Source organism: Acinonyx jubatus, chromosome F2, assembly GCF_027475565.1.
Source record: "Acinonyx jubatus isolate Ajub_Pintada_27869175 chromosome F2, VMU_Ajub_asm_v1.0, whole genome shotgun sequence".
Lineage (NCBI taxonomy): Eukaryota > Metazoa > Chordata > Mammalia > Carnivora > Felidae > Acinonyx > Acinonyx jubatus.
In genome coordinates this window covers 49,968,556-49,985,925 of record NC_069394.1, presented here as the reverse complement: position 1 = coordinate 49,985,925, position 17,370 = coordinate 49,968,556, and the positions used below count along the sequence as shown (strand labels likewise).

At 38.9% G+C, this 17,370-nt stretch overlaps 1 protein-coding gene across 9 annotated transcripts in view; it reads left to right on the top strand.

Annotated features, from left to right (window-relative positions):
- RALYL (RALY RNA binding protein like) overlaps nucleotides 1-17,370 on the top strand; it is a 704,475-nt gene that overhangs the window by 553,379 nt on the left and 133,726 nt on the right. The window lies entirely within an intron of this gene.

Here is a 17,370-nt window from a genome sequence, read left to right as displayed (position 1 = left end):
ATTTCCCAAGCTGTGAAATAAAAAAGATCAGAATTAAATGAGTGCCAAGGTCTTATCCATGCTAATGCCCCAGGGCTCTCTAATGCATGACCGTTAAAAATCATAAAACAGATATTGAAAATATGTCTTAATTGCTCATATTATTTTAGCTATGTGAATTTACTTCATTTTAATTTAAAAATTTGTATAAAAATGGAAAGGGACAGGCCTTAACAAATTTGATAAATGATCATAAGACAATATTGGTATTAAAGGTCCAAAATGAAGTCACCAGCCAAAGTGAAGTGATACTTTCTGTACCTTGTTTAAGGTAGAGGATACCTTTACAAAAAACTTAAAAAATGCAAGTTCTTTTGTGATCAGCTTCATTTTTAAATGTATGTATAGAACTGCCTCTAATGTAGAACATTTCAAAAGCCGTATTTTTAATAATTAACAAAACAAACTGTCGGTGGCTTTTTAAATTTTTTCTCATCAAAGAGTTACCACTGTGCAGTGATGTTGATTTTCTGATTTTCCCTGTTCTTGGACTGTTTTGATTTTCTTATGAGAATAGAAGCTTGTGACAAGAAACAGATGTCTTTTTAACTATTATTTCTCTATTACTAAATTACGTTGAATTGTGAATTGAAAAGAATCAAAAGCAGAAGTTCATTTAATCTGATATATTGTATACAAATTACATCGGTGGAGAAATGCTTATTTATCCTGTTTTCATCTGTTTACTCAAATGAAGGCTGGGTTGTACTGAAATTACAAAGAGGTAACAAAGGGAACAAAAGAGAGTGGGATGCACGTCTAAGAACACCCTTTTATACACACTTTCTCATTCTTACATAAGCTTAATAATAGTAATAACTCCTTTTTATGTAGACACACTGTATTTTCAGAGTCACTATTTATCTGTTCACCACAAAAGTCCACAAGGTTTGTATTATGAGCCTTGTATTATAAATGAAAAAACTAAGTTTCCAAAACAATAAAGGACTCGCCCAAACTAAGATAACAAGATTAGGAACTGAACACTGGTTTTCAGCCTTCAATTCTAGTGATCTTGCCGCCAGATCACTGCTCCGCATATTTAGTCACCTGCCCCTATCTAAGCATAGAGATTATAAAAAGCAGAGATTCCTACCCAGCAAAACTAATACTTACACTGTCCATGATTACCATGACAGCAGGTAGCAAAGGAAAGACTACACTACACAGTATAAAAACCAGAGTTACAACCAATCTCTGTGATCATGGGGCACAAATTTTGAGCTTCAGGTTCTTTATCTCACATAATACTTGTAGAATTTTCTTGACAGGATAAAATGAATAGTTGAGGCAAAAGCACCTAATCTTAGTGCAAGGCATATGGTGGCAGCTTGAAAAGAGGTTGTTTCTGCTTTCCTGTTCTTTGTAACTTTGGGTCTCTTATCCATGAAATGAGAAAGCTGGAATAATTTCATTTCTTTGTTTATTTGTTCATTCATTCATACAAGACATATTTATTGTGCGTCTACTATAGTTTAGGCACTGTGGTCACTGCTTGTCAAGGCAAATGACATAGCAAATGCCAAGGCCACAAGGCAAGGAGAAAGCAAAATTAAATAAAAATAAATTATTTTTCGGGTTCTCGGTAACCTCTGATTTACCGTCATGCCCTAAACTGTTATGTCTCCAGATCTCTTTACCCTGTTGGGGATGTATATGATTTGCTATCAGACTTTCTCCTTCACCTGCATCCATTTCATCTCTGTCATGAACCGCAAAGTAGTATTTACATGGAATACACACTGAGGGATAACCTTGTTATTTCTTTTTTATATTTTTTTACATTTATTTATTTATTGAGAGACATAGAGAGACAGAGCACAAGTTGGGGAGGGGCAGAGAGAGAAGGAGACACAGAATCCGAAGCAAGCTCCAGGCTCTGAGCTGTCAGCACAGAGCCCAATGTGGGACTCGAACTCAAGAACTATGAGATCATGACCTGAGCTGTAGTTGGACGCTTAACCGACTGAACCACCCAGAAGCCCTTAACCTTGTTACTTCTTTTAACAGGATTTTCAGTTTAGCCAGACAGCCTTCACCAAGCATTTATCATGTGCTGAATTAACACAGTATATGTGGAAGCCACAAAAAATTTTAAAAACATACTAAAGCCTTAAAATATTTACTGTGGTATTCATGAGTTAAATGTACACACAAATAAGGAACATAAATGAAGTATACATACAGTTCTATAAGAAAACAAATGAGAGAGTAACTTATCCTGCCTAAGGGGAGGGGAGGAGGAAGTCTGAGTGACGTTTGATCTGACTTCTGAGCAATCAGGCATTCACTCATAGGCAAAGAAAAAGAGAGCATGCTGGCAAAAGAAAATGTGACCAGGGAATAGACACTTAATTAAAGAAGAGCATCTCATGGTGAGAACTAGTATAGTCTACTTGGTGAAGGCAAAGAACGGATAACTGGAATGCTATGGGGCTCAAGCTGTCAGGATCTTAATACGCCTGCTTATCAGATTAAGGAGATTCAGCTTTTATTCTACAGAAAACAAGGAGCCATTTGAATATGGTGAGCAATTGGCAATGGGATGGAAGGATGAGTGAGTCACAAATATGGCTAAGATTTCCAGCTTAGACAAGTGAGGGGATGATCACATGAGTCTGATAGAAGACATAAGAAAGACATGAGAAGCCCCAGCAGGCTCAGGGGTAAGGTTGGGGAAAGGAAGGAAAAGAAATTATTTCAGTCTTCTACAGGAATTCATAAAGATAGACAATTCATTAAAATAGCACTTGTAATAAAAATGTCTCCCATTAGAGGCTATTTGTAAATGAAACGTAATTAATCATGTGTGAACATTCCATAAATATTGGACCTAGTCCTAATGGTGAATAGCAAATCCATTCTCTAGGGAAAATATTGTGACTTTTAATAAATTGCTGCTTCGAATGTGCTATGTACATTACACAGTATCTATGGTGCTCTACAATAAAATCCTCCCCCAGGAAGTGAGTTTCCCAGCATGCCAAGTCCCAATTAATGCTAAATAATAGCTAAATGAGAATAATTGTATGATGGTTTTGTTTCTGCTTGTAAAGGAGACAGACCTTTCCTCTCTGATGTGAGTAAAACTGACAACCAGAGAACAAAGATACTACTTATCATAGCTGACCAAGAACAGGTTTTCATTCACCTAGAGGCAGCCCTCCCAGTCACAGGGAGCACAAGGCAGTGAGACACATAAACACAGTGTCATCCTATTCATTGCATGGATATTACTAGGTATCATTCCCAAATATGGCTTTGTGGTTATTATACAGATGCCTTTCTTAGCAACCTTCCCACCTCACAGAGACAACCATGGACATCCAGATTGCCACTGCAAGTAACTTTAAGGCTCCCTTACGATTGTCTTAGGATGACCTATAGTATTACCATTTTAAGATCACCACAATTAATGGCGATAACATGAATGCAGGTTATATTATAGGACTTTCAATGACCAAAACACTTTCAGCGTCTGGGCCAAGTAAGGTGACTCTGCAGCAAAATCTCTCTGGTGATTTGTTTACCACTTGACCTACGTGAGTTCTGTTACCATCCTCATGGCCACTCTGGCACAACATAGAGAAGAGGGACCTTCAGGTGACCCAAAATGTTCCCTAGGACCTTGAAATGAAATCATATGAAATGAAAGCAATAGAGGCTAATTTCACCTAATGCAAAATAGCAAAAAATCAATATGGAGGAAAAGCATCCTGGATATCTCCACTTCACTGACTTGCTCTGTTTGCTGAGGAATGTTTACCAGTTAGCTATTGGTTATTTTATTTATTTTCTGTCTCCTTTTATAATATCAAGGATAATACACATACATTTTCAGAAGCTTAATACTTTCAGTATCAGCGCCTCCCTTTGCACTGGTAAAGGCTTCCATTTCACCTACCTACTCCGGTGGGCCCACGCGGAAAGCCATCTAGGAATGGACTCTGTGGTTTTTAAATGGAATGTGAGGAGGACAGGGAACTGTTCCTCTCACCCCCTGTGCTGATGCCTTTGCCCTTTTAAAATGGACACAAGCCCCAGCACTGACATGCCTACAAGCTTCAACTTGAAATTAAGTTGTCTCTGGGTCTATGTAGCAATCGCAGTCTCTTTTAGCTCCTGATTCAGTCTTGGGCAATCAAATTACTGGCAAGGAAAAGTGTGGTCGCAGATATGCACAAGAGAAAAAGTCCACTTCTAAAACTCAAAGCTGAGTATATATATATATCTGGGTAATTGAAGGTGAGTTCTCTTCAATTCACACTTCTCAAGCGAACATGAAATGCTGTTGAACCAGAAAAGGTCCCCAGTACTCACTTTGTGGGTGGCTTAAAACTGTGCAGATGTTTTACGTGAGTATGTTTGGTGGAAATGGTGTCAGACAGGACTGCCTCCTAAAACTGGCTCAGCAATTTCAGTGACATGAACTCCGTCTCTTCTTCATTTGCTTCTTTATCTGCTTGAAGGAGGAATAAGAGTTTCCTGAACGATGACATATTTAAGGACTGGAAGTGTTATAGATGCTCTACAAATTTTAGTGATTCTCATTATTATGATTATTCAAAGAGAAAGGTCTATGATCAATTATTTTAAGAAGTTATTTTAAAGGAGCCTTGAGCTATGATGATGTTGCTAAAATCCATACAGTCAGCTAAATAGGTTAACAGTTTCTATAACCGCCTAAAAAGATACTTTTGGGGGGAGAAAAAGATTATGCTAATTTATAGTATGTCCCTCATATTTCAATATTAAACAAATGTAAGTTATAAACCTTTTAATTTAAAACAGTTATAGAAATACGGGCATAATGCCCATTAAAATAGTTCTGCTACAGGCTGTTTTCTGCTAGGTGAAGGAATGGCCTGTTTGCAGTGTTTTTGTTATTTTTTAATGCATAAATATCCATGAATAAATACCTTCTTGCCCATGGGAAGAACACAGTAACTGTAAAGGGAGACTAGATGGTATAATTCCTTAGAGAATCCATAACTAAGGCTTTTTGAAAGACTATGATTCTATTTGTTTGATTTCAGATAACTTATGATAAAATCAAAGGAAGCAAAATCATGCAACCAATTTTAAAAAGAGGTTAATAATAAGAATCAAGACTTAGGTGGGAATTGGGTGGGGTGTGGCAGATAGGATCAAGCAAATTATACTTAGAAAACTTATGCAATAATAAGGTATTACAAGTGAGCATCGAACTTAGTTATGGGATTCCTGGCAGTCAAAGAGAAAAGGGATGCATGATAATTTATGTAACCATCTATTAAAAGCAAGTACTCCAATTTGTGATAAGAAACTTTTTCCATAACTCTCCCTTCTCAGAAAAACTTATCACATATGAAAGTATCTAAACAGCTTGGTAGATACTACCCTCAGAACTAGTTATACAATAAACACACACATACACACTCATGCACATGAAATATTTTTCAATTAATGGTACTTTCCTCATGAAGTCTGTCAATAACAACACAGACTTTTTTTCTGCTTCTCCCAAGGCAGTTTACCATCCTTCGACAAATTGCATGAAAGTCAAAAACAGTGATGTTCCAAGATGGCTAGATTTACAGAGCAGCCTGGATTCACATCACCCGTATTAGCTGCATGTGAGGAGGAGACAGAAAGCAAGAGGGGCTGACTACTTAGTTTACTTACGCAGCCCCAAGGACCAGAAGAAAAAGACAATGCTTTGTTGTTTCCAACTTTTCACTCAGGTGCCTCGATCTGTTACTTAACACTCCTCTAGGATGGGGAGAAATGGAAAAGGAATGGGAAACCTAGCATGGGATAGAAGGGGCTGACATTTCACCTCTTCCTCACAGCTAGCAGGTACAAATGAAGAAATGCAACTCTTTTCTTCTAGCTGCAATTTACTGTACTTTAGAAGCTACAACGGGTCCTGAAATAGTTGCTTTCTTTCATTTGTGAAGACAGGATTTTCTGTTGAACCCAAGCCTCCTTACCAGGACACAAGAGTTATGGCCTTTTATGCTATATGCTCTTTGTGTCTTACTATGTTTGTGCTCTTCTTGCTTTGCATAATGGGGTATTAAAGTTAGAGCACCAGCAGAAGCACCACTGGTCCCCACAAAGCGTAGGAGGATGGTGGTCACCTCTCATTGTTGGGTCACTGCAGAAGTGCTCTCTGCCTGGGAGGAAGGTGCTCTCTGGATTTTATCTTCCAAAAGACAGTGTTTTTCTTGTTCACAAGATGGAATGTCTTCACTGTCAGTGCTGATTTCATATGTTTTCATCATTTTATTTTTTGGTCATTATCTTTAGATCTAGTGACCTTTTATTTGAGGATGGCCCTTGGTAGAGAATTTGGGTCCCTGAGCTTCCAACCTAAGATAATTGAAATTGGTTGTTTTTCATTTCAAAGGGTTATTTATTTGCTTTGTTTGCCCACCAAGGGCTCATGTCTCATCTGCCTTCTCAATCTACATATTAAGTTCAAAATTCCAGGATATATTTCCTTTTCCCCAAGGCTACATGGAAGGATCATAAAAGAAATTGAAATGTGTCTAAAGTCCTACTTTTAAATAAATCAAAAAGTAAAACACCTTTAGTGTGGGAATGGTACCCTCCTTTTACACTGTTGTTAATGTAGTTTAAAAAAAAAATCTTTTCCCAACCCAGAAATCTTTTCCACATAGTTGTAAAGAAGGAAAACACTTTTCTTATTAAATGAACACCCAGAATGTGATGCACATCACAGATAATCTGCTAAGAGTTCACAAAAACAGAAAGAAATCTCACCCTTTAATATAGCAAAGCAGACATAACCCATTCTATGCATGTTCTCAAGATAGATAATAGCTAATCCTCAAGTAAGAGGACTTGAAAGCATCATTTGTCATGCGTAGTTCATCATAAAGTCATCTGTAATTGGGGTGACCATCTGTGTTAACTAATTGGCAGTTGGCTTTATCCAGACAAAAATTAAACTTCTCATATCTTTATGACAGGTAGTTTTGCAACCACGAACACCAGAGTTAGATTCCTACCCTCCCACAAACTGGAAGATAGAGGTTCTATACTTTTTGATGCTTACCTTTCAAAGAGATGGCTCCCATGTCCTCAAAAAAAGATATGCTTGGGTCATACAGACCTATCTAGTTTTCAAAGGAATTTACATACATTTCAAAGAAGGAAGAACCCCTTTGCAATGACAAATTTTCTTTTTTTTTCCACTCTTTTTTTTAATATAATTTATTGTCAAGTTGGCTTACATACAACACCCAGTGCTCATCCCAACAAGTGCCTTCCTCAATGCCCATCACCCACTTTCCCCTCTCCCCAAAGCAGTGACAAATTTTCTAAATTAAATGCCCAAAGAAAAAGAAGGGAAGGGAAATATTTTCCCTAATTTTAAAGAGGGAGTTTTAAATTTCTAGGGTTTTGTCCCATTTTTCTTTTTTTTTTAAGTTTATTATTTGTTTTAAGAGAGACAGAGGGGGAGAAGCAGAGAGAGAGAGAGAGAGGCAGACAGACAGAGAATCCCAAGCAAGCTCTGCACTGTCAGCACAAAGCCTGATGCTGGGCTCTAACCCATGAACAGTGAGATCATGACCTGAGCCAAAAACAAGAGTCAATCAACTAAGCCAGTGAAGTGCCCCTGTCCCATTTTTCTTAAAGTACAATTGAGAGTGATATTTATGGACTTGCTTGTGTCAAGATTGATGGGAATTTCTTTATATTATGTCCATTCCTGAGAAGTTAGTGCTCTGTACCACCTCACTTACTGCTCCTCTGTGCAAGGGCTTCTACCATAGCATTCCCATCACACATGCAAGGATGCTTTGTGACCATACGGACCGTTTATCTTGTAAATAAGAAAAAACATAGTGAGAAGAGAAGTGTCACAATGTAGAAGAAAGTCTGAGTACATACAAAATGGGGAGACGAGAAAAGATGAAATGAATATTCACAATCTAGATGGATAGGACTGAAGTAATGAGAAGCCAAACAGCTTGTTGGCTTCTGTCATCTTTTCTCACTTTTATAAGGTAAATGATTTTAAAATCACGTATAAGTATTTTATAAACGTAATTTTTTTATCTTTATAAAAATGTATTTTCTCCTGGTCAATTAAAGTTTGAGAATACTTATCACAAATTATAAACTAATAGAAAATGTTGTTATAAAAAGATTTTTTTATTTTTATTTGAGAGAGAAAGAGCATGTGTGAGTGGAGGAAAGGGGCAGAGAGAGAGAGAGAGAGAGAGAGAGAGAATCCTAAGCAAGCTCCACACTCAGCATGGAGCCCAACAGGGGGCTTAATCCCATGATCCTAGGATTGACCTGAGCCAAAATCAAGAGTTAGATACTTAACCGACTGAGCCACCCAAGCGGCCCTAGAAAGATATTTTAAAGTTTTAATTATGAACAAGTTTTGCACTGTAAAAAAAAAATGAAGTTTATAAGTTTATTAACTTTGTTTGGCTTTAAATATATTAATTAGAAAACAGTCCACAAATTTTCTTATAAAAATTACATAAACTAAATGCAAGAATAATTCTCCCAAGTTGAGTTATAAGTGCTAAAAAGCAAATCCTGAAATGTCCCTTTTTTTCGATGCCTCGAAAGATGAGGGCAAAAACGACAGCATAGTCTCACTAGATCATGAGTTAGCCACGTGTGATGAACGCTTCTCACAAAAATGTGTTCTTTTGGAAACTAACTCTATTAAACTTTCAAAATTTCTTTCTCATGGAATTATAGCACAATTAAGAATTCAACTTTATTGGTATTGTTAAATATCAGAATACTTAGGGTACAAGGGGATTTTCTTCCAAACCCAGACAGTGATAACACTCTTCATTTATGTTTAGTGTATGGTGGAATAAAAGGACAAGGGGGTTGCTCTGAGTTAAACATATTACATTGCAAATGAAACTGCAGTGTTTCATGGTTTACACTTTAATATTTGTTTGAAATATCTTCTGCTTCTATGTCAGAATCACTCAGTTCTGAAAAGATATCCATGGTCATTAGAAGGAGCACTGTGTTGGAATTTAGGAAACCTGCAACCACATCATGTATCTGCTACTACCTGCCCATGCCAGCAAGGTGATTATAAGCAATACAACCTCTTTTAAGTCTAACTTTTTTATAACATGAAGGAATCGAGTTAAACCGTTTCTTCGTTGATTCCCATTTCTAGCACTCTGGTATTCTGCTGTTTATTTTTGAATCCAGAAACAAAAGGCTTTATTATCAAGTTTATTCATGTTTTTCCTTCAAACCCCATCCAGTATCTTAAAGTATTCATATCTTTTGACTAGGCAATTCCATTTCCAGAGGTATATCTAAGAAAATAATTCTAAATATTTAAATAACTAAAAATATGTGAAATTATTCTTAAGATGTTCTTTGCAGTTTTATTTAAAATATTGAGTAAACTGATCCAGCCAAAATGTTGTACAATAATGGGTATGGCACATCCATTAGATGGAATGTTCATGAATTGTTCATACTGACACGGGAAAAATTTAAGATTTGAGTAGAAAAACCAGCAAAGCAAAATTATATAAACAGCATATAATTATGAAAGCATCATATATAAGCAGAAAACCAAAACTATTTAATAAATGAAACAAACATGCAGAGAAAAAAATGAAGATCAAATATTAGCTGCACTTCTTTGAACAGGAAGGATATGAGTGATTTTTTTCTTGTAACTTTAATACCTAATGCAAATTTTCTTTAATGAGAATTTTATAACCAAAAGAAAAAGAGAGAGAGAGAGAGAGAGACTTAAAAGCCAGATTTTCCAAGTGTATATGGTAAACATCACACAAACACACACAACAGGCAACAATGAGGATTTTTTGTGCTTGCTGTTGTACAAAAACCAATTCAATAGGTATAACCCTTCATCCTTGGAACTACACTTCTTTAGTTACCGCGGTTATTAGAAAAGTTAGTATTCTAAAAAAGGCAACTTCATTAGCATTCAGCGCAGGCCCACAGCCTAGTGGGGTGAAGCAGTTAACTGCCAGGGCTGACTGCAGGAAGTGGCCTGTCAGTGCCATGATGGGATTAGGAGCTCAGTGTACCGCGGGGGGCGTGTAAGGAGAGCTGCTGAAGTCATCGAATCTTCAAAAATGAAGAGTCAAAATTTATGAGCCCTTAAGTAATGCAATAAAATAAGTAATCAGGAATGCGTAGTGATGGCATTTCTTCTGACTACAGATTAGTGAGCCAGTAGTAAGACAATGGCGCTTGCCAGACAATAACTGTCCCTCCGTATTTAAAGCTATAATTCAGTCGCTTTGCTGCTGTCAATGCTTTGAATGGGCATCGTGTATGTGAGCTACAAATAGTAACAGAATCGTTTGGAATAAAGCCCAGGTTTTGTCCTTTCGTATAGAGAGCATGGGACATGACAATAAAAGAGGGGACAGTTCTGTGTTCCAAACTCTTAACAGAGAGAATCAATGAGTACAGGAGAACCAATGGTAATGAGTCTGAGTATGGTAAATGTATCAGAGTGTATGTATCAAGAAGGGGAAAAAGAGGTAGAGGATGACCCACAGATAACAGATAATCAGGTCTAAAATAGCATTTGGAGTCAGACTGCTTAGCAACTCTTAACAAAACTATTCACAGCATCAGGGTAGAGACATTAACATGATATTATGAGAATTCGAGAAGAATTGAAGTCAAATTGTAACCGCTGATTTCTTGATTTGCTGAAGATTGTCTTTTTCTCCTTTTATTTTTTTTACTCTTTACTACCTAAACTCAAGATAATGAATCTCATGTTTAAAGTGTTTAGAAAGAAAAATTACATAACCAGTATTTGAAAAGATGGGCTAAATTAGGTCAAAAAAAGTGGAAACACATGGCATGAAAAAACTTAAAGAGATTATGAAAGAAGTAAGTAATATTAGGCATCCACTTAACTGAAAAATTAAATAATTATTTTTAAAAATGTAATGCTGAATAAACAAAAAGCAAGAAAGAACAGCTTTATGCAGGCAGGCAGTAATTAGACAATTCGTAATTAGACAGTACTTAGACATTGTCTACCAACACAAATTGGTAAAGAGAAATGAAGGACTTCACATGGGGTCAGTCCTGAGAGTCTTTTGAGAAATGATAGAGACTTGGAGAAGAATTTCTGATATCAGCAATTTGAATGAACCACACCATCTCCAGCCTGGAAGGACAACTTATCTCTAAGCCTCTATTAACAGACCTGACTGAGGGGCGCCTGGGTGGCTCAGTGGTCAGTGGGTCCGACTTCAGCTCAGGTCATGATCTCATGGTTCGTGAGTTAGAGCCCTGTGTTGGGCTCTGTGTTGAGAGCTCAGAGCCTGGAGCCTGCTTCAGATTCTGTGTCTCCCTCTCTCTCTGCCCCTCCCCCACTCGTGCTCTGTCTCTCTCTAGCTCTCTCAAAAACAAATAAACATTAAAAAAATTTTTTTTTAAGAAAACAGACCCGATTCATGGATTTACCAAATTCAGCCTATATTGGAGATTCTCAGTGAGATTTAGTGGAGGAGAAGGAAACATAGAATCACTAATCCAGTTGTTTATCGATTATTAAGCACCAACTGAACAATGTCCAGGGCACTGAGTATACATTAGTTAACAAAATGGACCAAACTCCTTGGCCTTACCTTCAAGTGTGAGGTAAATGATAATAAAGAAAAATCAATAATTAAGTTAAGCTCTATGTTAGAAAGCAGGAGGTGTTATGGAAAAAGTAAAAGAAGGCAAGAGGGATAGGAGTGGGAAGGTGAGAAGTGATCTGACTTTGAACAGGGTGGTGAGTGAAGACCAGCTGAGAAGGTGATATTTCAGCAAAGACTTGAAGAAGGTGAGGAGCAGGTAAGGTTTCCCCTGAGGGGAAAGCATTCTGGGCAGAGGGATGATCAGCACTAAGTCCTTAAAGCAAAAGCACACCCAACTATTAATAAAAAGCAAAAGAGCCAATGTTTCTGGAGTAGAATTGAGCAAAGCTGAGGGCCGGGAGTAGGTGAGAGGAGAAGGCAGAGATGAAGTGAGGGTGCCAAATCCTGTAAAGCCTCGCAGACCACTCAAGTACTTTGGCTTTCACTCTGAGTGAAATGGAGAGCCTTTGGGAGATTTTAAACAAAGGATTACCATGGCAGCCTTAAATTTCTGAAAAGTCTTTAGCTCTTTGTTGACAATAGGTTATGAAAGAACAAGGGAGGAACGTGGGGAAACACGCAAAAGATTATAATGATTCAAAGTGGTAACCGCTGAGATGAAAACACAGTTATATCGTGGATATATTTTGAAAGTGGAGCCAGCAAACTTATAGATTGGATGTGGATTGTGAGAGAAGGAAGGAACGAAGGCAAGGATATTATTATCTACTGCTGGGGAAAATTTACTGGCTTAAAAAACTTACTGTTTGTCATATTCGGCAATCTGGCATGGGTTCGGTCGAGCGGTTCTGCTCTATGTGATGTCCAAATGGCTTCTGTGCTTACACATCTGGTGCTTCAGCTGGGGCTGGCTAGAACAGCTGTGGTGACTGAGCATCTTTCTCCACATGGTCTCTCCATGTGGTGAGCTTAGGCTTTATTATGGCACCATGGTCTCAGGGTAATCAGTTTTACATAGTGACTGAGTTCAAGAAGGAGGAAGAAGCTGCCTGTCCTCTTAAAACCTAGGTTGGAAATTCCGCAGTGTTACATCTGCCATGTTATATTTAGAAGAGCAAGGTATAAGGCCAGTTCACATATAAGATGAGGGGACATAGACTCCACATCTTAATGGGTGGAAGGAAAAATTGATAATGAACAGACTATCTACCATGGAAACCCCCATGGTTTTTGGACTGAGCATCTGAACATATGAAATTACAATTAAGTGAGATGAGCAATACTCAAGGCAGAGATCGAAGTCGGCCAAGGTAGGCAGTAGAGATTAGGAGTTTAGTTCTTTGTTACAGTGGTGGTGATACCTATCAGATATCTAAGTGAAAATGTCAAGTGAGCAGTTGAATACATAATCTGGAGTTCAAGCAGAGGTCTAAGCTGGATGTGCACATTTGTGGTTCATCACTGTGTAGCTGGCATTCAGAACCATGAGACTGGATGAGAACAAACACCAAAGGGGTAATTAATGATAGAAAAGAGAATAATTCCAGGGACTGAGCTCAAGAACACACTGATATTTGAAGTCAGGATCTAGCAAAGGTGACTCAAAAGAAACAACTGGTGAGGTTGACCAAGTGGTATGAAACTCGGCGACGAAGTCCTCAGGGAGAAGGAATCAGTTGGGTGAAATGTTCTTCGGTGTTCATGGTAACTAACGATTTACAACTAGACTCAGCACTGTGGAGACTGCTGGAAGCCAAAAAGGATACATCGACCAGGTCTAGGGTCTCGGCTCAGTCCTGCATAGTTGACTCAGGGAGCAGCCCAGAAACAGATGGGACCTGGAATTATAAACCCAAGCTTTTGTACAAGAGCTCTAGCTGCAGGGTTAGAGGGACACTAACATGATGCCAAGATGCACCCCTGCCAGTCAGGTGGAGCTTTCTACACAATTCAGGAAGAGGTAATATTAAGTACTCTAGGCACATGATTGGCATCACCCAATTTTGTCAGCATGTGGCATTTGGGCCATTAAATTCTGAAATTTGGTGCCAGGAGTTCATGTTTTCAAAGATCCGAGGGAGGGACCTCTGGGTCTGAGAGAGGTTGAGGGTACCGAGAAGGAAGATTAATCTGCAAGACAAGTTCGTCACTGGGAAGAGGGCAGCAACACAGTTAAGCAGAACATGCAGAGATGAACTGTTGTTTCCCATGCCCGTATCAGACGTCAGCTACAGCTTGGGTTGAATTGGTTTCAAGCATTTTACTAAGAGAAGGCAGAGGAGACGCTGAGGCTGCATCTCGGAGCTGAATGGGTGTGAGAGTGGGGGACACAGAGGAAGCATGGGGACTGGAGGGAGGGCTTGAGGGAGGCACGTGAGACAAAAGCCAACTGCTCATCTCAACCAGCGGGGGGCTGGCCTGCAAAGGTGTGTTTTATGTCTTTTAGCAGCAATCGCACTCTGTACAACTTACTCTGACAGGCAATCAAAAGACTGTACAGCATTGTATTGCCTCTGATCTCTTCATTTAAAATGGAGTAGAAAGATAAATGACATCATAAGGCTGCAAAAAAAGCAGGACTGAGGATGGAGATTTGAAACTGGATAACTCTGTGACTGATTACCTGCTTTCCCCGTCCGTGCTCTTGGCAGACACACAGTTTAATAGTTATTAGCAAGTAACTAAATAAAACCATTGAAAGAGACAGATGAGCAGCCAATGGCTGGTTTTCCTTAAATCTATTTCCTTTCACTACCTAGGTTTGGAACTGAGATAAGCAAATCATCCAACATGAAAATAACTGAATTTGCAAGTATCTCTCTCTTTTTTTTTAAGCTTACTTATTTTTGAGAGAGAGAGAGAGAGAGAGAGAGAACCAACAGGGGAGGGGCAGCAAAAGAGAGGGACAGAGTATCAAAAGAGGCTCTGTGCTGACAGCAGAGAGCCCAATGTAGGGCTCAAACTCAGGAACCCTGAGATCGTGACCTGACCTGAAGACAGACGCTTAACTGACTGAGCCTCCCAGGCGCCCCTGAAAATATCTCTTTTCAGAAAATATTTTTTTCTTATTTGAATAGAAAGCTCCATGCACGTATGCGCTCCTTTCCAGTGTGAGGTGTGGTGAGGTTAATTCTGGAATCAGAGTAAAACAAGGGTGAGACTCTATACTCTCTGCCTTGGCCAAATATCTTACTACTCCTACCTCTAGCCCTACCCCTGGGCTATTGGAGTAAGCTCTCCAAGCCTCCCAGGAGAATCTGCCAATAGTTAATCTTTCTTGCCTTGAGGATCTTCTCTATACCTCATGTCCGTTCCCCTCGCTGCAGCTCAATCCTCCCAGCAGCGTTGTGAAGTTGCACTGCAGCCTGTGCGGGGACATGAGCCTTGCAGCCTCAATTTACAAAATGGCAAAAGTCAGGACCGTGCGTGCCAAAACTGCCCCTGAGATTCTTGGTTGATACCACAGCCATCCATTAACCTGTCCCTGGAGTTAGGAGCACAGATGGTGGGAACTGCAAATGAACTTACCAAGAGGTCTGATGATAGCTCTAAGCAGAAATTTCAATTGAGCATGAAAGCCCTTGTAAAAAGGTATCACAGGAAATTGAGGGGAAAGCTGTTTTTTACTCCAGAGAAATGGAATCCATTGTAGACAGATCTCACTGCAGGGGTGAATAGCATGTCAAATTAAAAATATCAGCTATTATCGTTATGAGGCATTAAGTATACACTATTATTTGTACACATTGCCATATGGACTCTACGTCCAGAAACCTGGGTTCCACTGCAGGCTTTATACCTCTTTATTCCTTTTTATAAGTTTGAGCAAATTTCTGTACCTTCTATTCGCACAGAGTTGGTAAATACATATTCGCACACCATTCTTCTCCTTTCCTTTTATGTTTCTGTGGCAGACATAGGTTAATTACAACCCTCTTACACCCAGAGGCCTGAATAGGTTTTAGAATCCTTATCAACACCTTGTTCCCAGCAGCCACCATCAATTAGTCAGAATTGACACAAAAATTAAAACGTATTTGACCTCTCAGCTTTAGAGCATAGAAGCTTTTAAGGAAATGATTGCTCCCACTCTTAGCCATCTCAGACCATCCCCTCACAGCCTCACCCAGAGCCCTGCTTTGCCTCAGATTTCTCAGTGCAGTTGACAGGACACCATAAAAGGCTATACTTGGGATAATCCTTGTGCATCTGTTACAACACTACGCCCCGGTTAAGAGCCACACCTGGGAACAGGCTATGGTTGGCCCGAGAATGCACTGTGAGTGCCTGCTCATGGTCCGGAGACAAAAATGTCTTGAACTCCTGTTCCACCAAAGACACTCAAGGTTGAGTCGTACTCAGACTTCCTCAGGCAGGGGGAGGTGAGGAGGTTGGTGCCTGTACAGACCAGTGCTTCTTCTCATGCCACGCACCAATATAGTGTGTCCTTCCTGACAAGCTTATTGCTCCCCAGGCAAGAGCTTCTAGGCACCTAAGCCCTGGTGGGCCATCACAAAAACCTGGGCTGCTTTTGCTTCTGTTTTTTCTCTTTAAGTGAGGAGAGGAGAAGAGGCAAGGTAAGTACTACACACAGATTCTGATTTTTACTGGCTGTCAGAGAATTCACCTACAGTCACCTATGAGTATCCTGCTCCTATTACATAAAGAAGACTCTTGTTTGCTTTTTAATTTTCTGGCAGTAGATGAATTTTTAAGAATACTGATAGAATCGTGTTATATTTTAGTATGTAAAATGTTCAGTAAAGGAAGACGTCTATGAATCAGTTTACAAGTGCTTATCTTTGATCAAAATCGTCATCTTTTGCTCAAATTTAATCATTTACCTTGAAAAAAAAAAGCCTGTTTAAATCATAAGGCCTTGGAATGATGAAAATGTCATGAAGATGTGTTTAGATTACAAATGGTTGATGATGAAATGTAAACTTTAAATATCAAAGTAAGATTCCTATAATTCAAAAAATGCTATTAAGCTGTTCATAAAATGGCATGTCAAATCATTCCATAAATAATAAGCAATCTGTTAGCTAAGCATTAACTCACAATGACACGGACCACCATGGTGTCCCTTTCTGAACTTGGCATCTATACACCTAGAGGCCTGTTAGTGAGCCTAGGTATCTCTCCTCGATCCTTTTCTTCCCATTGTACACATTCTATCTGAGGGCCTCCATTCTCTCCCTCGATGTCCTATGCTAACTCTGTTTTGATGACACGACTCCCAAATCTGTATTTCCAGCACAGAAGTCTTGCCTGCATTCCAGACATACATGTCCATCTGTTACATACCTTTACCAACATAGCCCCGCGTGATCCGCTGTTATACAACTGCTGCACCAACCTGTTCCCCAGCCTGGACTCCCTATATCTGTTAACTGGCTATGAATCCAGGAACAATCTGAGCACTTGGCGATAAAAAATAATAATAACAATGATGGCAGAAATCTATTAAGTATTTACCTATCCATTTATTTATTTATTTATTTATCTAATTAATTTAGTTATCTATTTCATTACTTACTTATCTAATTCTCACAACAGCCCTAAGAGTTCAGTTTATTATTACCTCATTTTGCAGATGAGATCATTGAGGCATAAAGAAAAGCGCCTTACTTTTTCAAGGCCACACAGCCAGATGTTAATGTCAGAACTAGAATCAGGCTGACTGATTCTAGGAACTGTGTCCTTAAGCTCTTTGGAACATCCATCTTAAATGTAG